The sequence below is a fragment of the Megascapheus bottae genome, chromosome 9 (genome assembly GCF_031878675.1).
Source record: "Megascapheus bottae isolate mThoBot1 chromosome 9, mThoBot2.hap1, whole genome shotgun sequence".
In the NCBI taxonomy this organism is placed as follows: domain Eukaryota; kingdom Metazoa; phylum Chordata; class Mammalia; order Rodentia; family Geomyidae; genus Megascapheus; species Megascapheus bottae.
In genome coordinates this window covers 20,708,901-20,734,098 of record NC_143517.1, presented here as the reverse complement: position 1 = coordinate 20,734,098, position 25,198 = coordinate 20,708,901, and the positions used below count along the sequence as shown (strand labels likewise).

The window sequence follows — 25,198 nt, the reverse complement described above, 5'->3', positions numbered from 1 at the left end:
GGCACACACAGACACACAGACACAACACACACACACACACACACACACACACACATTGCTAACTCTGAATTTCTCAAATCTAATCCACTTTGAAGATGGATGAAGGGGTGGAATGGAGAGTGGGGAGGAACACAAGCACAGACGTACAGGGCTCAGAAGGTGCAGAGGAAACTTCAGATCTGGAGAGCAATCTGAAGAGAAAGGCTAATTGGTCCTAGTGCAGGTCTGAGAGAAACAGTGAAATTACCCCATCTGAGGCTGGTGGAAGTGAAGCAGCTTCAAACTTGGATGCCAGTGGTTGGAAGAAAGTCAGATGAGCAACCAGGATTAAGGACCCTCTAGGAGGTGGGGATGTGAAGTTGTGAGAAACAATTGCATTAAGTGAGATAAGAGGAAAAGCAGTAAGTGATTGCTAACAAGTGAAAACACAAGGCAAAGTTGGAAGGCACCAGGAAAAGGACTGAAAATGGTGAACTGTCCCCTGCCTGCTTACCTCACCCAATTCCTCAAGGGGAAGGGATCAGTAAAAATAGATCTTAGGCCCCATCTACATGTGATAGAGAATGCCACATTGAATATAAACATGCATAAGCACCAAAGGATGAGCAAAGGATAAGTCTTGGCAACAGGCCTCCCTGGGACATCCTCCAGGCAAGTGGAAAGGAGGCCACGCCCCTGTCTAGCATTGTTCTCGCTGGCCAATGGGATGAGCGATCCTGGCCACACCCACATTCTCTGCCACCTTGTACTGCCCTGGAATTCTGTCTCTGGCTCACACCACAGCGAGCAGTGGTTGGAGGAGTAGTGCGTGGTGACTGATCAGAGACTATTTTGGAGAGAATCGTTGTAAAGTGCCCCCCACACCTTCCCTGTCCCACCCCTGCCATGTCTGAAAAGCAGAGGCAACAACAACTGGCCGCCGCCAAGAAAAAACTGCGGCAATATCGTGAAAGAAACAGCCTCGCGGGTCCTGCAGGAGCCAAGAAGAAACCACCTAAAAGCCACAGTAAACCGGAGACCACCACTGTGGGTAAGTCACCTGAAGAGGCCCGCAAAGGAGGCAGTGCTCCTGAGCCTGCAGACAACCCTCCCTTCCCTCTCTGTGTCCCTTCCCCTCCTGCTGAGACAATTCACACAGCACCAGTTGAACACCAGGATGCTGACATTGGCCTGAACAGCATGGCCAACCTGGAGAGCCTGAAACACCTTTCTGAAAAGCTCACCAGCTTAGTGTCTGACACCACACTCAAGCCAGACAGGGAGAACATGCCATGTGCTGACCTCATGGACGATCTGGAAGGTCTGTATGAAGGGCTGGCAGAAGCCCTGGATATCTGCTGCAAGACAAACTTGCAGCTGGCCAAGAAGGTGAGGGTTTTGGAACAACAAAACGGAGAGTCTCTGAAGGAATTAGAGACAGAGAAGGAGTGCAGACAGAAGTTACTGGAGGAAAAGGAGGAGCTAAGGAAAGACCTGCAGCTCCATAAAGAAACCATCGAAAGTCTGGTATCCCAAAAGAACGATCTGTACACAGACCTGGCCCACCTGAGGCAGGCTGTGAACCACAAGTCAGGGGAGATGCAGGGTCTCACCACCAGCCTGCAGTCTTCCCAACTGAGAGTGGCAGAGCTAGAGGCTGTGCTGGCTGTCATCTCCAGCCAGCAGGAGGAGGAAAAGGAGCACATCAGGGGGCTGATAGGAGAGAGAGACAGCCTCAAGATGGAGCTGGGGAGAACCCACAAAAGCATGGAAGAACTACAGGAGTTCAACTCCAGACTGGAAGAACATCTCCAAATTGTCCTGCTGGAGAAAGCCAACTTGGAACATGGCATGGAGGAGCTTCGAAAGAAGCTAGCACCATCAAACCTACTCCAAGTCCAGTGTTCATTTAGTCCTCAGGAGGGACAACAGTCCACTGAAGACAGGGAAGAACTGGAGGCCGAAGTGGGGACACTGAAGGAGGAGCTGGAGAAGGTGGCTGGACAGCTGCAGGCACAGCTGCAAGTCAATGAGACCTTAAGCCAACAACACCTCCAGCAGGAGGAGCAGCTGCTGGCCATAGAGCAGGCCTCCAGGATGTGCAAGGAGCAGGTGGAAGCCCACCTGGATCAACTGTTAGAGACCCTGGCACATAGTCAAAACAACATCGGAGATGCTCTAGGAGAGAACCAGCACCTGAGGAGGCAGCTGGCTGAGCTGCAGGATGGCTTTGACCAGCTCAGCAGGAACAACCAGGAGCTGAGCAGCACCTTGCAGGCAGAGCAGAGCACCAAGGACCACCTGGCAAAGCAGCTGGAGCAGCTGCAGCAGGAGGTACTGCAGGGCAGGAGGGACATCCACACAGTGCACCAGAACTTGCAGCAGACCCAGGAGCAGCTCATCGCCACAAGGCAGCAGAACCAGCAGTTGCAGGCTCAGATGGGTCTGCTGGCTGTCCCTGGAGGCAGCCCAATAGAAGAGAACAGGGAGGGTGAGGCGGCCAGGCTCCCCCTCGCCATCCCAGAGAATGTTGAGAGCCGAGAAGACATGCTGGCCTTCTTTTCTGCGGCTCAGTCCTCGGCTGTTGCAGAGAAGGTGCAGCTGGGCCAGCAACTCCGACACCAGAAACTATGCTGCCAGTACCTGGCTCAACTGGCAGCCTTCAACCACACCAGGCCTGAGCAGGAGGGCCTGGCCCCACCCAGTGGGGGAGATTGTATTTCTCAGGAAATACAAGGCATTCTGCAGCACCTGGACAAGCTAAGTGGGCTCTTCAAGGAAGACCTTCAGGTGAAGGTATTTTTGAAGGAGCGCATGGAAGACCTGGAACTCCTCTTCATGCAGCTAGGGGGAGAGGTGGACAGCATGGGGGACGACACTGCTTTCTGTGCAGAGCAACTGCTGCTGCTGGAGAAGAGGCAGAGGGAGAAGGAGGAACACATCGCCCAGCTGGAGCAGCACTCGCAGTGCATGCTGCTGGAGCTGCAGGGTCTCCTTTGGGAGCTTGAGCAGGGCAAGGTCCAGGCAGCCTCTCAGAGCCCACCGGCGAAGCCCACGTCAGGCTCCAGGGAGCCCCTGGACTCTGAGTCTGCCTGTGAGGAGGAATTTGAAGAAGTAAACCTCAACACTGAGGAGGAGCCTGTGGGAAGAGGGACATGGGGGCCTTCAGCCCTGGACAAGTCCCCCGTGCAGCGCATAGAGCCAGTGCTGCCTGACTTCAACCAAATGCGGAAGGAGGAGGAGGAAGAGGCAGGCTCGGGCAGCCACTGCATTCCTTTTTTCTACCGGCCTGCTAAGGATGACCAGCTAGACATCCTGGCCACCTAAATGCGACATTGCTCAAGCAAACAGAAATGGGGCGAAGGCTCTGCCATTCCCCACATCCTGTCACCCCATCTCTCTCCACCCCTGACCCTTCACTCTCTCCCTGCCCTCTTCTTCCTATCGTTCCTTCCCATTTTCCTTTTTTTCAGTGCCCTGGCAACATCTGACCCTGGCTTAACCTGTACAGACTCTGTGCCATCTTGGCAAGAACTGAAACAGACTTGCTTCACTTGTGTTGAAGGAGAAGGGCTGGGGTCACGGGGTGACTTTGCAGTGAGCACACTGCCTCTCTGGAGGGGTGGGCTTCTCTCCCTAGATCTGACACTCTGCCTAAGGTCTACTAGGCCATAGTATTTCATGGCCTTTGTACAGATGGGCTCATGGTCACGTGAGAGTTTATCCACCGGGGCAGTCCTGCATTCAATGGGGTGCAAATGTTTTTGCTCCTGAAAGTTGGGTAAGGCTGACACTGAAGGAGGGATCTTGCCCAGATCAGCTCCTGTCTTCTGTTTGCACTAGGATCAGTTTGCAGAGCAGGCTGTCCTCTTGGGGCTGCATCTTATTTCATGCATCTCGGAATAGGGTGCCTACAGCATTCTTTCAAGACCAGTGAAAACTGGGAAAGCAAGGTGAAGGTACCTACTGAAAGAGGTGGAGACATGACATGGGACTCAGGGAAGAGTTGTCAGAGGAGCACATGCTTACAAATGAACTCTGATTTCTTGGAAGTTTGAATTAGTTATATCAGGATATCAAAATAAATTATAATCTTACATGGTTATACTTAATTCCATGAGAGGAGTCATGAACTGACATTTTTCAAAGTGCAGTGGATTTTATCCAGCAGTAGGAGATTTTTACTGCTTGTAGCATACAGGGCCATGGTTTGCCTGGTGATTTTTAGAAAACAAATTGTAACAAAAATTTGGAAGTTTCTAATAAAGCTGAAGTTTTCACAACATTCCCTCCTTTGATTTTCTCAACCAGTCATCCACAGTGTTGTTTCTTAGTAAATTCCCCAACTGTTATTTTAAGAGGGAAAATCAGAGGAAAAGGGAAGCCCTATAATGAGAGGATCGTTGTGTGAAATTCATCCTACACATGTGTGGATTTTCACATCAAAATCCCTTCATAAAAAAAGAAAGAAAACATACAGAAATGGAAATCAAAGAGGAAAAGAGACGCCCTTCCCCAAAGAAAATCCCAGCACACCACTGGTGGTGAAATGAATGCTATTGAAGGCAGATGTCATATGAGTTTCCCAAGATATTTAAGTGAGAATATAAATCTATTGTAGCTTTCTTTCAACTGAGATGAAGAGGAAAATCTCAAGTGCAAATGAGATGTTGGAGGCTCACCCGAGTCTATGCTTGAAAGGCACATTTGCTCAATAGCCCTCTTTCCTGGGCACTACAGTCCTGACTGAGCGGTCATGGGGTCTTCCTGGAGTGGGTGGGGTTGGGTGGGATTCCCGTGTGTGACACAGGCCCTGGGTTGAGAATGCACCATGCAACTCACACGGGCAAGAAGCTAGTAGTTCTCCCTCAGAGTCATAGAACAACTGGAAAATCAAAATTGCCCCTCAACACAATCAGTACTTCAATATTGCCATGCACACCTGAGTATGGTGACTGTACTTAGGGTCTAGCCTTGGTTCCCAAATTAGACGCGGACATAGAAGTTGAATTACACAGTGTCTTTTACATGCAAGCATTTGATGAATCTATTCTAACTTTTAGCTAGGCACTTCATTGTAGAAGCATTGATCTAAACCTCATACACCTTCGCAAACAACTGCTTATGGTCAAGCTTATAACAATCTTTTTGAAGCTAAAATGTGTCCCTTTTCAAGATTTAATTCACTCTATGAAGAATTTTATGGATTTGCCCTTTGAAATTCATGTCTTTTGTAAAAGAGAAAAAACTAAATACAATGTCCATGTTTATAACAGTATCCTGGTAGGTTGAAGATATTCACTGGATGGTGGTTAAAGCCAGCCCTGGTAAAAATCAAGTCTCTACCTCAATAAATGAGTCAGTCGTGGTGTGTCCTATGTGGCACCCCAACTACACGGATTTTCCCTGGGCAGATATGAGATGTATCTGAAAAAGAGCCAAACAAAATGAACTACATTATGTGTTAAGTAAATGCAATCCTACCTAGCATCCAATCCCAAATACCTAGAACATAACAAATGGAAAAAAGTAGATATTTTTCACATTTAAAAATTTAACAATAGTTTTAGTGTTAAAAAAAGCATTAAGCATGTTATTTTAGATGTGGGACAAGACAGAGAGAGGGAAGAAGAGTGTTTACCTAAGAATAAGAAGGAAACATTTAACTTTAAACCTACAAAACAATGAAGCAAAGATTAGATTTCTGCTTTACACATTGAGGAAGTAATCCTTGGCTCCTCTTCCCTCCTACATTTCTGCCCTCCTTCCTTCCTTTCCCTCTTTCTTTCTTGTTCTTTTGTTTACTTACTTTGCACCAGGACACACTCCTAACGTCATAATCAAGGTCTGACCTAAGTCAGTGGGCTGTTTAGGAATCCCAGCTTATAAGGTTGAAGTTTGAGTATTAGAAAAATTGCTAGTTTCTCAATCAACATGCAGTACTAGTTCTTAGGTATCGCTTCTTGCAAACACTTTTTGGTATAGTTGATTCAATTGTACTCTATAACTTTGTGAGAATTTTTACAATGAATAATTGTTGCATCATGCTGCCTGACGCAAGTTTTCCTGCACCCTTTGATAACCCAATATTTCTCATTGATATAAATAGTAAGTTGATTTTTCAAAATTGGTTCCAAAGCCTACTTGTCTGTGATATATAATTTTATTCATATATTATTGGATTTTATTTGGGTATAATTTTTGAGAATATTTGCACTTAGGTTCATGAGGGATACTTATAATTATCTATAGTCCTATGGGAAGAAATTCTGTGTTCACGAATACAAGAGTTTAACCCATTTGGTTTATTCATTTAGTTCCTTTTTTTCAAATAAATGTTACAAAAGGAAATACAGAGGTACATAACAGGATACATAGATAATAATTTGTCTAAGACTTTAAGATCAAATTTCCCATCTAACTGGAGAGATACGATTTTCTGAGAAAGAAGAGTGACAAATTTGTTCATTGCTTGGACCAATGACGACAGGACATACTCTGTGAACTCTGCTCTATCTCAAGTTGAACAAAACTTTTTTTCACATTTGAAGTCTGGCTGTGAATTCTTTGGGAGAGAAAAATGTAGATTTATTGTTCAAATTGCGTTGAAGGCAGAATGCTGTGGAGGTGAGGATAGGAAAATGTGGCCCTTTGTAATCACAATGTGGGGAAAATGTTTGCTTTAATAACAGGTTGCAAAACAGATTTCTTAATCTAAAAACAATAAATCTCCAGAATATCAGGAAGCTGATATCTCAGATAACAAATAAGGCAGTGTTTGTCCTTGTTGTAAAGCCTGGTAAGGATCTACCGAGTAAACCTTTTCTTTTTGTCTACAATTAATCATATTTACGTCTTGACAGTATACAATTCTCTCTCATTTGTACTAGAAATGGTCATAGATCAAATCAAGAAGATGAGCAAATTGCATAATAGGTCCTTTTCTGAACAGTCAAATATGTCATGTTCCCTTCCTGACTGCATTTGACTGTAAAACTATAGAGACCCAGAAAAGAGAAATATGTACAAAGAGAAGTGAATTTGTTTTTCATCGTCAGTTAGTAGCACATGTACTTCAGGCATGTGCTTAGTGGTAGTCCCTGCCAGAAAACCATGCAGACATCGAGGCACAAAGAACAAAGAAAGGTTGATTGTGAGCAAAGGGACAGGCAAGGCCCTTTCTCACACAGAAGAATCAGTGGCTATTGTCTCAGGTGACCTATATAACCTAGGAGATGAGGAGGTGGGGCTCTAGGTGTGGACACATAAGCCAGAGACTTCATCATGGCAGGCTAGGATTTATGGCTACTGCCCAAATGGCAGATAAGAAGTCTGTAGCTGGCCAGACTGAAGGTCACTAAGGGGATCTTTTTGATTCTATGGTTGAAACTGCCCCAAAGGAGTGCCATCTCAAGATGAATTGGGGAGGAGGCCAATTATTTACTGCACCTGTACCAAATGGGAGTAGTGTTGCCTGAGAGAAGAGCATGCTAAACTATGGGAAAGGAATATATTGGACTAACATAGTTATGCACATATGTATGGATACATGGTGTGTATGTGCTTATAGATTTATAAATGGGTGTATAGCGTACATTTTGAATATATTTAATGCCTCCAAAAGCTCTGAGTTAAAGGCTCAGTCCCCAGAGTATTGCTAATGAGAGGTGCCGTGACCTTTACAAGGCGAGTGTTTTTGGAAATCCTTAGGTCACTGGGGACTAGCCATGAGAATTATAGCAATGCAATCTCATTCTCCAGAACCATGAGCCAAAATAAACCTCTCTTCATTAGCATTCTGTCACAGATATTTTTGTTGTTGTTATCTGAGGCTGACTAAAACACTGTGCTTATATATACATATGCATACACAATACATACATATGTGTTTTCTAAAACCACCAATGTAATGGCAAGGTATCTTGCCTTTTTTCTCCATAAAAAGCTGATTAAGTGTCACAATAAAACAGTGTGATATTTTTCTTCTCAGTTTTCCTGATGATTCACCTAGAATATGGATATCTATCTGGAAAACAGCTAAATTTAACAGAACAATTTAGAAAACCCACTAAGCTAAGGTTGCACCATGCAGATGAACAGAATGCAGGAAGATGGGTGACTCAGGGGATTCTTAATGGGATTTTAAACCTTTCGTGTTTGTGCTTCCTCAATTTATGGATGAGGCACTGTTCTCATGGATACTGTCAAAGTGCTTTTTTGGACAAGTCATTACTTCAAATTGAGGAAAGCAGAGAGCTGCTTTAGTGTTTCAGGACAGACTCAGACTTAGAAGCCAAACTTATAGGTTGGGATTGCATGTGTTTAGAAAGTCAGTGTCTAGAGAATTCTTCAGTAAATGATGGGGCCTGTGAAGCATTTACTGCCCCAAAGCTTTCCCAGCGCTGACAAGCCCTTCATCTAAGTCTATGACATTGCCTCGTGATGGCATAGGTCAATAAGTAAAACAAGTCAAAAGATTCTTTCCAGAAAGAGAAACACACAAGAATTGCAGCCAGGGAGCTAATCTGGGAAGGAGCCACCATTTCTTTCCCTAGGAAAGCCTTCCACTTCCAATTGCAACCCTCTAGGGAGTCACAAGACTGAAGAGCAACACAGTGGAAATACTTGAGACCAGAAACAATGGATACTTTTCCTAAAAGAGATCATTTTAAGAACCGATGCAAAACTTTTCTCAAAACACTCATTCTAGTCTTTCCCAGAACATCCCTAGATGTCATCTGATGCCAGATGACCAATTAGGGAAAGTGTTTCCCAATTTGCTCAAGTTATTTCGGGGATAGTCTCCCTTTAATTTTCTCATGAGTCTCAAGTGAACCTGGAAGCCAAGATAACAAAGAATGGGGAGCTTCTAGAGAGCTTCTCACAGAAGTTCTTGTTTGTCATGTAGAAGCTCCTCCCTCTGTAGGGGTCTTTCCTGAGCAACAAGAGTCAGGAGAAGACATGGAAGTGTGGCTTAAATAGTAGAACACCTTCAGTGCAAAAGCCAAGCAAGAGCAAGAGACACTGAATTCAAGTCACAGTACTGCCCCGCACCACACACACCAATCCCTGCAATGGTCCTGCTTTCCTCAGTCAAGTTAGAGCCCTTCAAAAGGCACCTAGGAAGTCCTGCTTCTCAATTTTGTCTATAGTCTTTCCTTATTTCTCTTTATAAAATTCTTTTCCTTGCTTTATTTACCTCTTGCCTCTCTCTCTCCCGTCCCTTATACCTAGAAAAAATGAAGAGAAGCCCTGAGTCGCTTCCTCTTTCCCACAAACCACTTGACTTTTCTTGGCATGCCCGTTTGCCCTCTTGCCACAGAGCAGCTACCTAGAGCACTCAAACACCACATATCCCTCCCTTCCAAATCTTCTCTCACTTTAAGTTTGGCTTTCATCTAATCTTCTCAAGGAAGCTTGAATTTCTTTTTTTGTTTTTAACTTTCAAAAGGATCTTTTATTATTTTGAAAACAAATTCATTGTAAGGGTTTGTCATATTATCAGAAAGTTTATAACAGATTCTCCTTCAAAGCACTTGTTGTAAGCCCTCTGTACCTAGCCTTTTTTTGCCAGTCAGTTGGCTTGAATTCAGGGCCTGAGCACTGTCCTTGGGCTCTACCACTTGAACCACCGCATCACTTCTGGCCTTTTTTTTCTATGTACATGGTACCGAGGAATCGAACTCGGGTCTTCGTGCATGCTAGGCAAGCACTCTACTAAACTATAAAACAATACATTTATCTATTTAAAAAACTTTGGTTTATTTGATTTGTTTTTTAGGTGAATTTTTCATACATTTTTATTGTAATTAATAGAAGGGTTACATTATATTCTCCACATAGAAGTTGAAAATGGTCCCCATTTTCAAGGAGGCTCTAATTTCTGATCTGAAGTTACAATATCATCCACATTCTCATCCCTATATCATGCTTAATAATTTATTTTTCTACAAACACCTACTACCTTCAAAAGCAAAGGAAGTTGACTTAGGTTTCTCATTTTTACCTTTCTTTCCCCAAGTTAAATCATGAGTCTCATAAGAATTGTGTTCCTCCTTTGTGCCTCCCTGACATCTAGTAGGCAGTCAATATAACTTTGCTGGATAAATCAGTATATTAGCTAGGAACTCTCTAATGATTTGTGAATGAAATGCCAGAGATTGCCTCAGGTAAGTAAATTACACTTCATAAATCTCATCAGAAATGTGTCCATAACAAATTTACTTAAAAGCTAAAAGAAATGAAGGGTATTTATATTTAACTCTTTGCATTTCCACATAAAGCATATCCATCAGATAAATATTTATAATAACCTTCAACTGACAATTTCATTCATATAACCCCACCCTCATCTCTCAACAACATTGTCACATGAATAAATAAGAAAACATTTCTCCAGAAAACATTTCTTCACATCAAGGCCCTGAATTCAATCTCTAGTGATTCAAATGAAACTAGAGAGCTTACATGCTTACGGGTGACATAGTGTTAGAAGCTTTTTTTTTTTTTTTGGCCAGTCCTGGGCTTGAGTTCAGGGCCTGAACACTGTCCTTGGGCTTTCTTAAGGCTGGAACTCTACCACTTGAGCCATAGCACCACTTTTGGCTTTTTCTATGTATGTGGTACCAAGGAATTGAACTAGGGGCTTCATGCATGCTAAGCAAAGAAAAGAAAATTAGAATTGTTAGACTGCTGAATTGCTGAATACTGTTAGACTGTTGGTACTACTGTACAATTCACAGCAATCATATATTAATCACACTTATACCAAAAAAACTTTAAAATTAAAGCACTAAAACCACCACATATTAACAAATTCTATGGAACTTCATTAGCTTAGCCATCTTATATACAAGTTATATAAAGTGTTTTATTGTTTTTTTCCCTTTTTCTTTCTGGTCCTTCTAGGCACAAACTCGGGACCTCATGCAGACTGAACTTCTGCTTCTCCCACTTAGGTCTATTCAAAGTCATCATTTTTATTTCTTAATGGCCATATTCTGATCAGTTTCTTATTTCCAGGTCTTCTGGGTCACAACAGATCCTTTTTAAAATTTTATTTCATGGCCAAGGTGATGTACAGAGGGGTTACAGTTACATACATAAGACAGTGAGTATATTTCTTATGGAACATACTATTTGATTTTGGTAGAATAGACCTTTAATTCCCCTTCCTCTCTGAAATTTCTGAATTTGTATTTGCATTTATTTCTTCAAATCCAAGTTTTCTGTCTGATTGCTTTTTTATTAAAGAATTTATTAACATTGATGTTTACATTGTATTTCAAATGACGTGTTTGGCAAACAAGTATTCAAGAAGGGGATATCTCTATGTCTGATTGCTTTTTAAGTGCTAACATATTATTTTTGTGTCTGCATTTCACTGATGTGCTTGGTTCATAACCTGAACCTGCAGAGCTGCTGCCTAGTGCCAGTTTTGCTCCAGGTTGGCAATGGCACATCAATATTCTCCAACAGGAGGAGTGTGAGGGTCCATGATGCATCTTCTAACTAGATGGCCAAGCCTCCTTGCCACTCAGTCAGGGATAGTATGAGTTACATTGTCAGGGAAATGAATCACTGGCCTCCATTTTACTCACAGTCTGCTGGAGGATTTGGACAGGAAAGGAAGAGATTTCAGATCTGGGCAAGTACTTGGTAGGAATTTGATTTAGGTTTGTTCAGATCTTTTCTTAATCTACTTAAATTGTCTTTGAATGTATATAGTCACCATGAACCTTTTATGTCTTTTCATAATCATGTAGAGACTTGACATTTCCAATACTCCTAGGAAGAGAAGAGTTCAAAGCAATGAAAGAAGTGAAAGTCCCAAGAAACTAGAATAGACAAGGATCATGGGAAGACAAACATAGGAAATGAATGATGGAGGGTTCAAGAAAGGATTTTTTTTGAGTATTGGTATAATTGCATTCTTTTTTTAGATTAATTTTTTATTACGATGTATAGAGGGGTTACAGTTATATTCACCAAATAGAGGGTGCATTACTTCTCACACATTGATAACTCTTCTTATGTTTTTTGTCCCCATTCCCCTCCCCTTAACCCCTCCCCTCATTTTCCCCTCCTTTTTCAAATAAAAAAGTAAACATCTATATAATATACCAGGTAATAAAGTGGGGGTACTGTAACAATATGAAATTAACCAAAGGGCAATACAAGAGAAGGGAGAGAAATATAATACACAAAGAATAATGGTCACTTGTAATTAAGCTTTGTTTCCATGTCCTGGAGGTCCATTAATTTGGCCTCATCCTATATGGCCTTATGTATCTAGGGTTTGAGCTATTATCAGATACCATTAACACCTGTTTTGAAGTTTGGGCCTATGCTGTAACTGTCTCAGATACCCACATGCCTATTTATAAAACTGTTACATAAAGCTTTTTTTCTTTTCTTTCTTTCTTTTCTTTTTCTTTTTTTGCCAGTCCTGGGGCTTGATCTAAGGGTCTGGGCACTGTCCTTTGGCTTTCTCAAGGCTAGTTCTCTACCACTTGAGCCACAGCAATACTTCTGGCCTTTACAGTTTATGTGGTTCTGAGGAATCGAACCCAGGGCTTTGTGCATGCTAGGCAAGCATTCTGTTACTAGGCCATACTCCTGGCACCTACATAAAGCTATTTTTAAAGAAATAAAAAAGCAGAATAATCTTTATTGCATATTATGGACATTTTGGGTCAGAGGAAAGATCAGCTACAAGCAGAAACAGAAACACAAGAGGCTGAAAATTAAGTGGGAAAAGAAAATTCTAGCAAGAACTGAATGGAGAGGAACAGTAACCTAAGACCTAAGAATTCTTGGACTGTATATAAGTACTGTGTGTGTGTGTGTGTGTGTGTGTGTGTGTGTGTGTGTGTGTGTGTGTGTTTAGATATGTTTGAGACAGTAGCAAAAGAGGTTGTATTTCTGACAAGGCATTGTGCTTGCAACACTTTAACTTAGAAAGTGTATGAGTAAAATAACCCATCATTCTAAAGGATTATAGCATTCTGCAGAGAGTAATACTTGGTTTTCACAGGGAATACTTTTCAGGCATTTGTCTTGAGAGATACTTACTGCTATGTGCCTGTTGTAAAGATGAGAGAGTTCATATGGCTTGACTCTCTGCTCGTACAACCAAACTAATAGACATAATTATACCAGATGCTGTGCCTAGTAGGATTGTTTTAAACCATCTAATTTCTTCTACACGTGAAAGCAAATCAGAAATAGAAGCTGCCACACTGTTGTGTACAAACAGTTTACTGTAGCATAAAATGCATACTGTTTATGCTTCACTTCAGGCCTTTCTCAGTGCAGACAATTATGTGCCAAAGTCAGGGCTGCTCTAGGATGGTTAATGCAGAGCAAAATCCTGCTTCTGGGCCCTTGCAAATGCTTCTTCTACAAACTTCTTTCTGGTCTCAAACACTCAAGCAAAGGGATCAATACTCAGAGAAAATGTTACTCCCCTACAATCGTATGCTATCCCGCTGCGTTCTACATTCATATCTTTAGTCATAGGTCAGAGAGTCACATGGAGAGCCCCATCCACGATGAATAATGCTGGTGTAACTAGCAGGGACTTGTAAGAAAACAGCTGATTTGACATTTGATTGAAATAATTACCATTGTTTAGTTCTCTGTTGCAGTGCATTGCTTTGCTTATACTGTAAATCAAGCTTAATGATTATACTTTGAGTCACTGTGGCTGTAAGAAACTCTACCCACTCATCTTGTCCTTGAATCCTAGGTTCTTTCATTACAAGTATATGTGTATTAGGTTGAATAAATCAGGAAATCGGTAGATGAATAGACAGATGAATTGACAGTACATGTCTCTAAATGTCTTTATTATTATAAAGGTGATGTTCAGAGGGGTCACAGTTACATAAGTCATGTAAAGAGTACATTCCTTTTTGGACAATGTCAGCCCTCCCCTCGCTCTCTCCCAGTTGACAGATATTCCTATATCTTTCTCCACAAAAGCTGAGTTTTAATTGTGATAGTTACATTTTACCTTTTTTTAATGTAGAAAGAAGCAGTGCATATCTGAGCAGAGTTAACCTTGAAAAGGAACTGCTTTGGATCAACTGTTTGGAAGATAACTCCCATCTATATCTAATAGTCATAAAGGAGAATAAGAAGATTATGAGGAAATTAATTACAACATTCCACCACAAGGAAAACAAATTAAACCAAAAGCCTAAGAAGGGTACATACGATCACTTTTGTAGTGGTTTACTTTGCAAGTGTAAATCAGTCTTATTTAATAAAGACAGGTCTGGCTCTATCACTAACGGAATCCACAGCAAAATAAAATGCAGTCTCATATTCAAAACTTGTCAAGAATTTCAAAACAGTGACAGTAGATACAATTGCTGAGTCTTTCTTTTTTCTGTATATTTTTATTGTAATTAATAGAAAGGTTACATTATATTCACCAGATAGAAGGTGCATTACTTCACAAACACTGATACCCTTTCTCATGCCATGGTCCCCATTTCCCTCCCCCCCGCTCATCTTGATTTCCTCCCTTCCCTATCCAATTCCAAATAACCAATTAAGCATATATAAAATATATCAGATAACAGGGTGAAATATTGTAACAATATGAGATAACCAAGGGATAGCAAAAGAGATGAGAAATGAGTCTTTCTGCATCAGGTCCCTATGCGACTGGCATAGCTCTTACAAAATAAGATTGCCCTTATCTAATGATATCTTCCCTACAATCTTTTGATAAAATAAATCATTTCCTTAAAGTATGATTCACTATCATATTTTCTTTGTCCAGAAGATGTAGAGTGTCAACAATGCTGTTCCACAGAAGACTAGATGTCATACATATTTTCCTTCTCTCAAACACTAATTCTCTTGTGTTCTCACCCATCATGATTGCTTAATAAAAAATTTTTTTCTGGGCATGCAATTAATGCTTGAGAAGTGTTCAGCTTCAAAACAAGTCTTTGCCCTTTCATTTTGATAAAATGCAGTTTCCATCAAAACCTCTGGTTAATAACAAATAGGAAGACACAAGCAAGACAGGGATTTTGCTATATACTATCTGCTTATGTGTATAAACTTTTGAATAACACCAACTCCTCTGCTACTCTAGTAGTAAGTAGTGAATATCTACAGCTCCTTGTGGTACCATAGTCTATTGTTTATTGTGTATTCATTCTGTGTGTTATAAACTGATTAAAACTTGAGTCATTCCAAATCAGTTATAGAAAGTTAGCTTGTGTTTGTAGTGTTTTCTCCCCCAGAGGCTGGATCATTGCTTCAATTTTATGCTATATTTCAATGATTACAACAACCCTTCTGACCCCTATTGAGTCATTTTCCCTAGTGTCTATAGCCCATGAGGAACTCTACCAGACACTGGCTTAGACATTACCTTGCAAAATAAATATGTGGGCAGCAAAGCAGAATATTATCACAAAGAACCTGAATATTAAATGTAATGCGAAGGTGAGGGTGGGGATTGTATAAATAAAGCTGAATTAACTATCACTTATTAGCACTGGAAACTTAGATATCACAGGAACCTATCACAAAAGCCTATCTTTGAGGCAAAGGGTCAGTAGCTCATTCTTATAATCCTAGCTATTCAAGAGGCTTAGATCTAATGATCACTGTTGAGAGTTAGCCTGGGCAGGCAAGTCTGTGAGACTCTTATTTCCAATAAACTATGCAGAAAAGGCTGCGAGTAGTGCTACAGCTCAAGTGATAGAGTGCTAGCCTTGAACTCAAAAAGACTCAGGGACAGTGTTCAGGCCCTGAGTTGAAGCCACAGAACTGTCAAAAAAAAAGCCTTTGTATGGTTCTAGGGGGAAGTGAGATTGAGGTCTAAGATATAGTTTTCCTTTATTTGCTGCTGGGAAAATATGTTATAATGTGGTCTTTTGGCAGCTGGACTTCATTCATTTTCTGCCACTTACATTCCTCTTTTCAACTGATTAGCAGGTGAAACTGACAGAAAGCCCTTGAATGATCATCCTAAGTGGAGCTGATTTACTGGGATTCAGTACAATCAGATTTCCTAAGGGCTCTCACAGCTAAATTTTCTTCAGGAGCTACACCACTGATGCTGATTGCACCACTTTAACTTTAGAATTTATGACATATGAGATTTTTTTAATTCATTTAAATTCTACCTGTTTCTGGATGAGCTATTTGCTATAAAGTAACACAGACCAAGACAGAGTAAAAGACTACCAATTGTACCTACTTTCTAGTTTACTTCCAAAGGTCATTTTAACATTGCAAGTGGTATATATCCCAGGGCTCGCTCCTCTGAAATACGTGCTGAGCCCCTTAGTAGGTGATGGGTAGATTGACTAAGTGATCACCTGCAGGAGTGGCAACATCTCCCAGAAGGAAAAACAAACAAACAAAAAACGAAAACACATGAAATGTAGATCTGTGACAAAGACAACTATCAGAATTAGCCACATAAGACTTCAGAGATTCCCTTGCATAGGTTCTTCATGTGCTATTTATAAGACAAACTATGTTAAGCTGGAAATAGAAACTGGACTAGAGTCAAGTATGGTAGCTCAAGCCTAGAATCATAGCAACGTGGTTACTGGGGATCATGGTTCAATGCTAGTCTTGGAAGAAAAAGTTCACAAGACTCCATCTCAATCAAATGGCTGGGTAGGATGTCACATACCCATCATTTCAGAAAAAAAAGGAAGCAAGAGCCAGGAGTTTGGCTGAGTGGTAGAGCGCTTGCCTAGCTTGAATGAAAACTTGGGTTTGATTCCTCGGTACCACATATGTAGAAAAAAGCTAAAAGTGGTGCTGTGGCTCAAGTGGTAGAGCTCTAGCCTTGAGAAAACCCAATAACAGTGCTCGGGCCCTGAGCCCAAGTGCAGGAATGGCAGAAAAAATAAAAATAAAAACATATTTAAAAACTTAAAAAAGGAAGCAAAATAGGAAGAACACAGTCCTGTCAAGGCAGGGCATAAAATGAGACCCTATTTTGAAAATAACTAACAGAAAAAATGACTGGCGGTGAGGCTCAAGAGATACATCACCTTTCTAGCCAATATGAAGTCCTGAATTCAAACTCCAGCACTACCAAAAAGAAAACAGAAGAGAAGGAAGGAGAGAATGAGAAAGGCCAGGGAGGCAGGGCACGGAAATATTGCATTCAAAAATTTTTAATAAAAAGTTTGGACTGAGAGAAACCAGCAATGTAGATTTTCATAAATATGCTTATCTTTAAAATATTCTTCCAAATTTAAAAAGCTGTGTGTTGGTTCTTTCCTGGCATAATTCACTTAGAAAATGTGTTCCAGGTCCATCTAGGTTTTCAGGCACAGGATTTTTTTTTTAGCTCAGGGTCTAGGTTCTTTAACTCTTTTGCTCAAGGCTAGTGCTCTACCAGTTATGCCACAGCTCAAATTCCAGCTTTATGATGGTGACTGGGTCTCATAGACTTTTCTGCCCAGGATGCCTTTAAATTACAATCCCCAGATCTGAGTAGCTAGGATTAAAAGCATGAGTCACTGGTGCTCCTCTTTTATTTATTTTTTGAATTGGTGAACTATCTCATTGCCTGTAGACAGTTGACCTTTGGTGTTTGCTACTATTTGCTGATATCACCAAGGAGATCACCGTAGAGAAAAATCTACAAGTGCTTGGAATGCATTGTACAGTCCTGTGCTGTAGATACTTATTTTTTTACACGGCCCAGCTTGTTCTAAAGGCATGCCATTTCTCCTTTAAACAATTTCAAATTTTCATCATTTAAGTTAGCCATATTCACATTTTCCTTGACTTTTGACTACTATTTGCCATGGGAAAGGCACAGGTTCCCCAAAAAGTCAGGGGGAGAGGGAGAAGAAAAACACTCAGCAGGTGCATCAGTGATTTATTTTTCCTTGAATACAAGTTTAGTTTACTTATATTTATATTTCCTTTAAGTACTTGTACAAAGGGACTTCAGTTCAACTTGTCAGTTTATGAGTACAATGCTTCTTGATCAATGTCACTTTCATCATTCGCCTCCGTCTCTTCCAGCTCCACCATCTCCTTGATTTTCCTAGTTCCGTTTTCACATCTATGCAGTGAATTATGTCTGTGTTCACCTTCCCAGCACCAGGATTGAACGCAAACACAATTACTTGGTACCAGAAGTTTCTCCACAGCAACTGGGGTACTTAATTCATATGTGGAAGTTAAATATTTTTGTTTTTCAAATATCTTTTTGTTTGACAATATTTAGAGAAAACCCATGCAATATATCTGTGAATGAGTCAGCTTGCTGTATATCACATTCTATCTGCCCACTGATCTGTCCAGGAGCGTTTATGTTGTCTATACTTCTTGCTTATTGTTAATAATGCTGAAATGAGCATGGGAGTTTAGATTTCTCTTCAAGATCTATGTTTTTTTCTTTTAGATGCATACCAGAGTAGAATAACTACATCATATAGTCCTGGTTTTATATTTTTTTAGGCTCCTCTTGCTGACATATTGTTGTACATTCCCACGAGTGCTTGAAAGAGTTTCTGTTTCTCTGTGTCTTAGTATATATTAACATGTGATCATGATTCTATATTCTACTTGTATAAAGTAGTTAAAATGGTCAAGCTTACAGAAGCAGAAAATAGAAGAGTTATTGGCTAGGAATTAAAGAGTGGGATATTTTGTTCAATAGATATACAGCTATAATTTCACAAGATGAGTAAGTTCCGTAGATATGGTGTAAAACACAGTGTGCTTATAACTCATAATAAAACTAACATTTTATTAAGATGACATATCTCCTTCAAACCATTCTTATCACGATAAACAAGAATAAAGGGGGACATTAGGAAGAGTAGGAGAAGGAAGAGGAGGAGGAGGAGCAGGAGGAGGAAGAGGCAGAGGAGTAGGAGAAGGAAAACAACCACAACAAAAGGCCAGAGATAGTATCACAGGTACATTTATAAGTACAAATGCATCTAATTGTATTCATTAAATATATGAAGGTCTTAAAAATCATATCTCAACATAACTGTAAAAGAACAACATTTCAAAATAAAAGAGGAAGTGGCTATCTGAACAATCTTCAAAACAATGGTAATAAATGTATCTGTTGGATAAACATGTCTACAGTCTAGCTGTAGCCACAGGTTTGAGTCTCTCAGTACTATAAGTACTCAGAGAACTACAAGAGGTAATGTCTTAACGACCTGCTATGCTTTATGTAGGTCTCATGTTCACAGATATGATCATAGCACACTTGGAAACATTCAAGAGTTTAAGAGAACCGAGCAATTAAAAAGCCAATCAGAAGCTCAAATTGTGAAGATATCTGGACACTGGTGACTCTTGTCTATAATTCTAGCTATGCAGCTATGCAAGAAACAGATCTGATTATCACAGTTGAGTGAAAAAGCTCAGGGACAATATCCCTGGTTTCAAGCTCTATGACTGACACAAAATGTTTTTTTTTTTTTTTAGTAAAGGCTCTTGCATGCAAGAAATAAGATCCCTACAAAAGGAAATATTCCAACCTGTAACAGAAAAAGTAACTTTGGTCTTGACTGAGGCTACACCTTTGAAAATGATGAATGTTGTCACCTTTTTATTTGTCAGTTGGTCAGGGGGGCTTGAACTGTGGGCCTGGGCACTGTTCCTGAGCTCTTCAGCTCAAGGCTAGCCTTCTACCACTTGAGCCATAGTGCCACTTCCAGTTTTCTGGTGGTTAACTGGAGATAAGGGTCTCAAGGACTTTTATGCCTGGGTTGACTTTGAACTGCGATCCTCAGATCTCAGCCTCTTGAGTAGTTAGGATTACAGACATGAGCCACCTATGGTCTGTGTCACCTTTCCACATAAAGAATACTCCTCTACATAGGAAAAAAAAGATGTGGGATAATGTGCTCAGGTGACTAAGCCTCAGCAAGCCTTAAATCTGGATGGTTTCATAATGTATCACTTGAGCACGTAGATGAGTTCCAGAGACATCGATTTGTGATGTGCATGAACAAAAACAGAACCACAGCCTTGCCAATGCCCTTTAGATTCTATTTCCTTTATACTCTATTGTCAGATGAATCCCTGAGATCATCATAAATCTGATAATAAAACCAAGAAAGCTGGCATTGTATTGAAATCAGTGGACATGACTGTGTGAACTATCTTGCAGGATACTCCAGTGACCCTGCTTGTTATGTCAGCAATGCCACCATCACACAGGAACCCTTTGTAATCACAGCTCCCCGAATTCCCTAAAGCCCCTCCTTAACTTTCCCACAACACATCAGCACCCAGTACCAATGAGTAATTCTGTTTCTTTGTTGGGCACTCTTAGGATTGAAATACATTCCTAGAAGGAGGAGAGACCTCAATGAAATAGATCTTATGCTGAATGACTTAAGATGTGACCGTTTCATCTATATACACACTGGAACATTATGTTTCTATCAGAAAGAATGATGTTGCCCTATTTGTAAGGAAATAGAAAGACTTGGAAAAGGCTATATTAAGCAGAGTTGGCCAGATCCAAAGAAACATAGGCTGCATGGTTTCTCCAGTTCAAAATAAGATATTTTAGCAGAGGATCACAATGGCTGAATATCTATGTGCATATGACCATATGAAATGATGCTTATTGAAATGAGCTCCAAGAAATGAAACTAGGAGGTTTTTTTTTTTAAAAAAATAGTTTGCTGTTTGCAGTTTTCTTTTTTTTCTTTCTCTTCCCCACACCGCTTTGGTTTATTCCCTGTTGATACTATTTTTGATTTCTGTATCCATTGTCTTGTCTATAAGCTTATCTGATTTGGGGAACAGAAGGGGATTCATAGAAACAGAGGGACAAAGTGTGAACTAATGTAACAATGATTAAAAAAAGACCCTATCTTGGAAGTGGACTTGATTTCAGTGTGGGGGATGAGAGTTAGAGGGGAGTGTAAGAAAATGAAGGGGGTTAACTCTGTTCAAAAAGAAATGTACTAATTACCTTACTATGTAACTGTAGCCCCTCTGTATATCACCTTTACAATATTTTTTTGAAAAACAATATTTAGATATGCATTTCAAGCTATGGCCTTATTGCTTCCTTTGTTCAGTACCAGTTTAACAGAACAGGGAATACACAGAATTTCTTATATAAAGCAACTGAGAAATTCTCAGACCAATTTTTGATATGGAAACTATTCTCATTTCTTGCAATATTTTTTGCTGAGTGAGTTTGGGTAGTAGAGGACAAAGTTTATTCTGTCTGATGAATGTATATGGAATACATGTGCCAGCATGTAAGTTGCAGAATTAGGTGAGAATCAGACACAGTTGCAAAAAGATCTGCCTTACAACTTTAAACTCTTGGCTCTTTATCAAGGACAACCTCTCATCCATTGTAATCCCAGGAGTCTTACTGACTTGCAGCTTCAATGCCTCATGAAACTCTTACATAAAAATAGATGTCTCATAAATATTACAGGAATTGATACCTTTAGAAATATTTCTATTGTGTATGTTATTATTATTTGTCCTTCTTCAAAATTTTCCTGGATAGAGAACTGACAGTATATGACAGACTCAGCTTGCTTTGTAAAGGGTTAGACCTACTAAAAATCACCTTGGTACTAGGAATTCCTTCTGCAAGATATTTTTTTTCTATTTTGCCAGTCCTGGGGCTTGAACTCAGGGTTTGAGCATTGTCCCTGGGCTTTCTCAGGACTAGTGCTCTACCACGTAAGCCACAGCACCATTTCTGGCTTTTTCTATATATGTGGTACCAAGGAATCAAACCCAGGTCTTCATGCATGCTAGGCAAGCACTCTTACCACTAGGCCAAACTCCCAGTCCAAAGGGTCAAGTTTTTTTTTTGCCAGTCCTGGGCCTGAGCACTGTCCTTGGACTTTCTCAAGGCTAGAGCTCTACCACCTGAGCTTCAGCACCACTTCTGGCTTTTTTTTTCCTATGTATGTGGTGCTGAGGAATCAAACCCTGGTCTTCGTGCATGCTAGGCAAGCACTCTACCACTAGGCCAAACTCCTGGCCCCTTCTGTAAGATTTTATACAAAGTATAAATAGGAAAAACTGGGTACTTTTGAAATACTAAATTAGCCTGTATGCATATTAACTAAATGATCTCTTCCTTGATGACATTTAGCAGATACTTTTAACTCAGCAGCCAAACATTATTCATCAACATGGGTTATCTTTCTAATTCACTAATATTTTGTACATATTTTCATTACATTTAAGTATAGTAGATTATATTTCTTACTTTCAAGGGTTATGTAATATGATCATCAATTTTATGTAACTCTAATGCATTTACAACAGTCCAGGAAAGTTAGGAGAATAACAGATTCATAATGATGCCAATTTGAAAGGCCTTTGGAAGTAATGTGATCCAAATTTCTTCACCATGCTAGCTGTGTGTCAGCCTGTCTTACTCCTCCAGGGAAGAAAAGTATAGAGTTTCATGAAGAAGCTGGGAACTCGTGGCTCAAGTCTAAACCTAGCTACTCAATATAAAAGCTCCTACTACAGTTTCATAAACTCATCCTTCCATTATTTACTCAATTTTCTTAAAATTCCACTGGTTTTTAAATGGAGAGAGAGACACAGACAGAGACAGAGACAAAGACAGAGAGACAGAGATAAAGAGCCAGAGAGAGAGAGAGCCAGAGAGAGAGAGAGAGAGGCAGAGAGAGAGAGAGACAGAGGGAGAGAGAGACAGAGAGAGAGAGAGAGAGAGAGAGAGAGAGAGAGAGAGAGAGAGAGAGAGAGAGAGAGAGAATGGGGGAGGGGAGGGGAGGGGAAGAGAGGTAAAAAGGAGAGGAAGGGAAGGGAGGGCAGCAGAGGAAATCTCAATTTTCTGGGTGAAAGTGACATAGGTCATATCAGTTTGCCTTTTCCAACTTCTTGAGTTTATAGGTCTGGGGTGATGATTTGATTATTTCTTCATCTTAAAAGCCACTAATTTGGATGAATCTTCCTTATACTATATGCTACAGATGCTAAATTTTCTGCGTCCCCCTTTCAAACTTCATGGCTATGTTTGACCCACCTGGACATCCCAGACTTATCTCTGCATGTTAAAGCCAGCTACTTAGAAAACTTAATTTCATCTACAGTGCAGGACCTAGAGAACCATCACATCATGTCATCACAGGTCTGGGAATTAGGACCTGGAAATTTTGATAGCCACTTTTCTATGTGCCATGTATGGGAAGTTCAGGAAACTTGGGTAGAATAGCTTGAAACTGAAGATTTAAGAAAGAAAGTTATTAGGCTGAATTTCTTTCTGTTTTTCAAGAAGTCAAACAAAAGAGCACCCCGCACTGGCCAACATTGTCAGGAAAGGACAAACTGAAAACACCCAGAAAAGAAGAGGCATCTGAACCAGTCTCCAGTGCATAAAGATGACTTCGTTTACTGTGATTGTTCAGTTTCTTATTTACACCCACTGGTGTGATGTCTCTCCCTTAGGCTATGAACAAAATGAGAGGGATAGCTGTGACTATTTTGTTCACAGCTGTAGTCGCAGTACTTTCATGCATAACAGGTACTAAATATTTATTGACTGGTTTAAACAATATTATTTTTTTCTGGATAGGATAATACTTTCACACTTGTAAATGCTTCATGGCTTTCCTAGTAATAAACCACCAAGGTATTACAGTCACCTTCAAATCGCCACAGACTGGAAAGCTTAACCTAAGCTCACGAGCTTATAATTCATGCCAAGTGAAGTCATACATCTGAACAAGGTATTTTAAACTCTTATAATTATTAGGGGCTTGGGCATCGGATCCCAGTGACTTCTTGATCTGGAATGGATCTCTCATTGAGAAGGGGGCATGAGCATGAAAAATTCCCTTTGCTTCTGCCACCTTCTGCAGAGGATATAAGGGGGAGGCCAATCCCATACTGGAGTATGAGATTGGGTGTGTGCCATGGGAGGTGACTGAAAAGGAGAAGGCACAGAAGGTTTAGCATTGGGAGGAGGAGCAGAGTTCTCAATGTTGAATAGGGGACTGGGTCCTTCAAATACAGGAAGAGGCTCCAGGCTTTTAGGTGATTTGACCAGGGCAGGGTGCCTCTCTAGTCCAGGAGGATAGGAATGTTGGGCAGGATTGGCAGAGAAGGACAAACAGGGATAGAACCTCTGATCATTTACCATTGCATTGACAGAAGTTGTCCATATTCCTGAGAATATTATAATCAAAAGTCCTATTTGGGGCTGTTGAGATTGACTATCTAGCTTATACTGTGGCCAGATTCAATTGCAGTAAGGATAAGGTGTTTGGGCTTTATGCAATCCTTGAGTAAAAAAATAGCTAAAGAGTATAGAAGACATCCCAAAGGGGTATGCTGACTGGGGAGAGGTGAGGCTGATGAGACCCCATTGGAATAAGAAGTCTGGAGATGATGATGTGGGGGGTGGAGCCAATAGAGGCGAGGGGTGGAGCCAGAGAAGACATATTGGGGTAGAGTCAGTGAGGACAGGGGATGGGGGTTGGAGTCAGTGAGGATGGTGGGGGTGGGGGGCAGAGCCAGTGATGAAGGGAGGGTGGGGTCAGTGAGGACCTAAAGCAGTTGAGTGGAGTGGAGGGCAGAGGACGGGACTGGGGTGGGGTGGGGGAAGGGATCCAGTCTGACTAGAGCCTATAGAGGGGTTGGGAGGATTTGAAAGAGATAGACAGGAGGGTCTATAGGTAAGGAGTCTCTCACCAGAAGGGAAGAAGTCAAAAGAGACAGGGGGAGGGCTTGTAGTGGGGGTCACTCACCAGGAGCAGACAGGGAACAGCATAGCAACTGCGCAGCCAGCAGTGGTAAAGGCAGAGGAACTGAGTGGGGTTCCTCCTTCCCTCAGCAGTTTGGGTCCAGGGGAGCAGGGGCCAGGGGATGGGGGGCAGACTGGCCCTAGGAAAGCGATCCAGCGACTGCTGATCCACTCCTCATGGCACCACATGTAAGGGTTTCCAAAAGAAAACTTCCACGCGGATCCGGGGAGGACGGTTTATGGAGAGGGAGAAGCCAAACGGCCACCCACCCGCACAAGGTGGGGGCATGTGGAGGGGGGTGTGGCCAGAGCAGATGGGGTGGTGACCGGAGGGGAGAGGGAAATGAGAGCTTGGCGGACCTCCCGCTAGCCCAGCCACATCATTGCCTGAGTTACAGTGCTGGCCCCGGGACTTCTAGGGTCCACAGGGAAAGGGCCATTTCCACTGAGCAGTCCTAACACTCACCTGGGATGCTT

General features: G+C 41.2%; 1 long non-coding RNA gene across 1 annotated transcript in view; it reads right to left on the bottom strand.

Moving 5' to 3' along the window:
* Positions 1 to 24,979, bottom strand: part of LOC150058867 (uncharacterized) — a 92,800-nt gene extending 67,821 nt beyond the window's left edge. The window contains exon 1 of the long non-coding RNA XR_016536655.1: positions 24,726 to 24,979. This is a non-coding gene — a long non-coding RNA (uncharacterized LOC150058867). The remainder of the gene's footprint in view (positions 1 to 24,725) is intronic.
* Between the last annotated feature and the right edge of the window lie 219 nt (positions 24,980 to 25,198).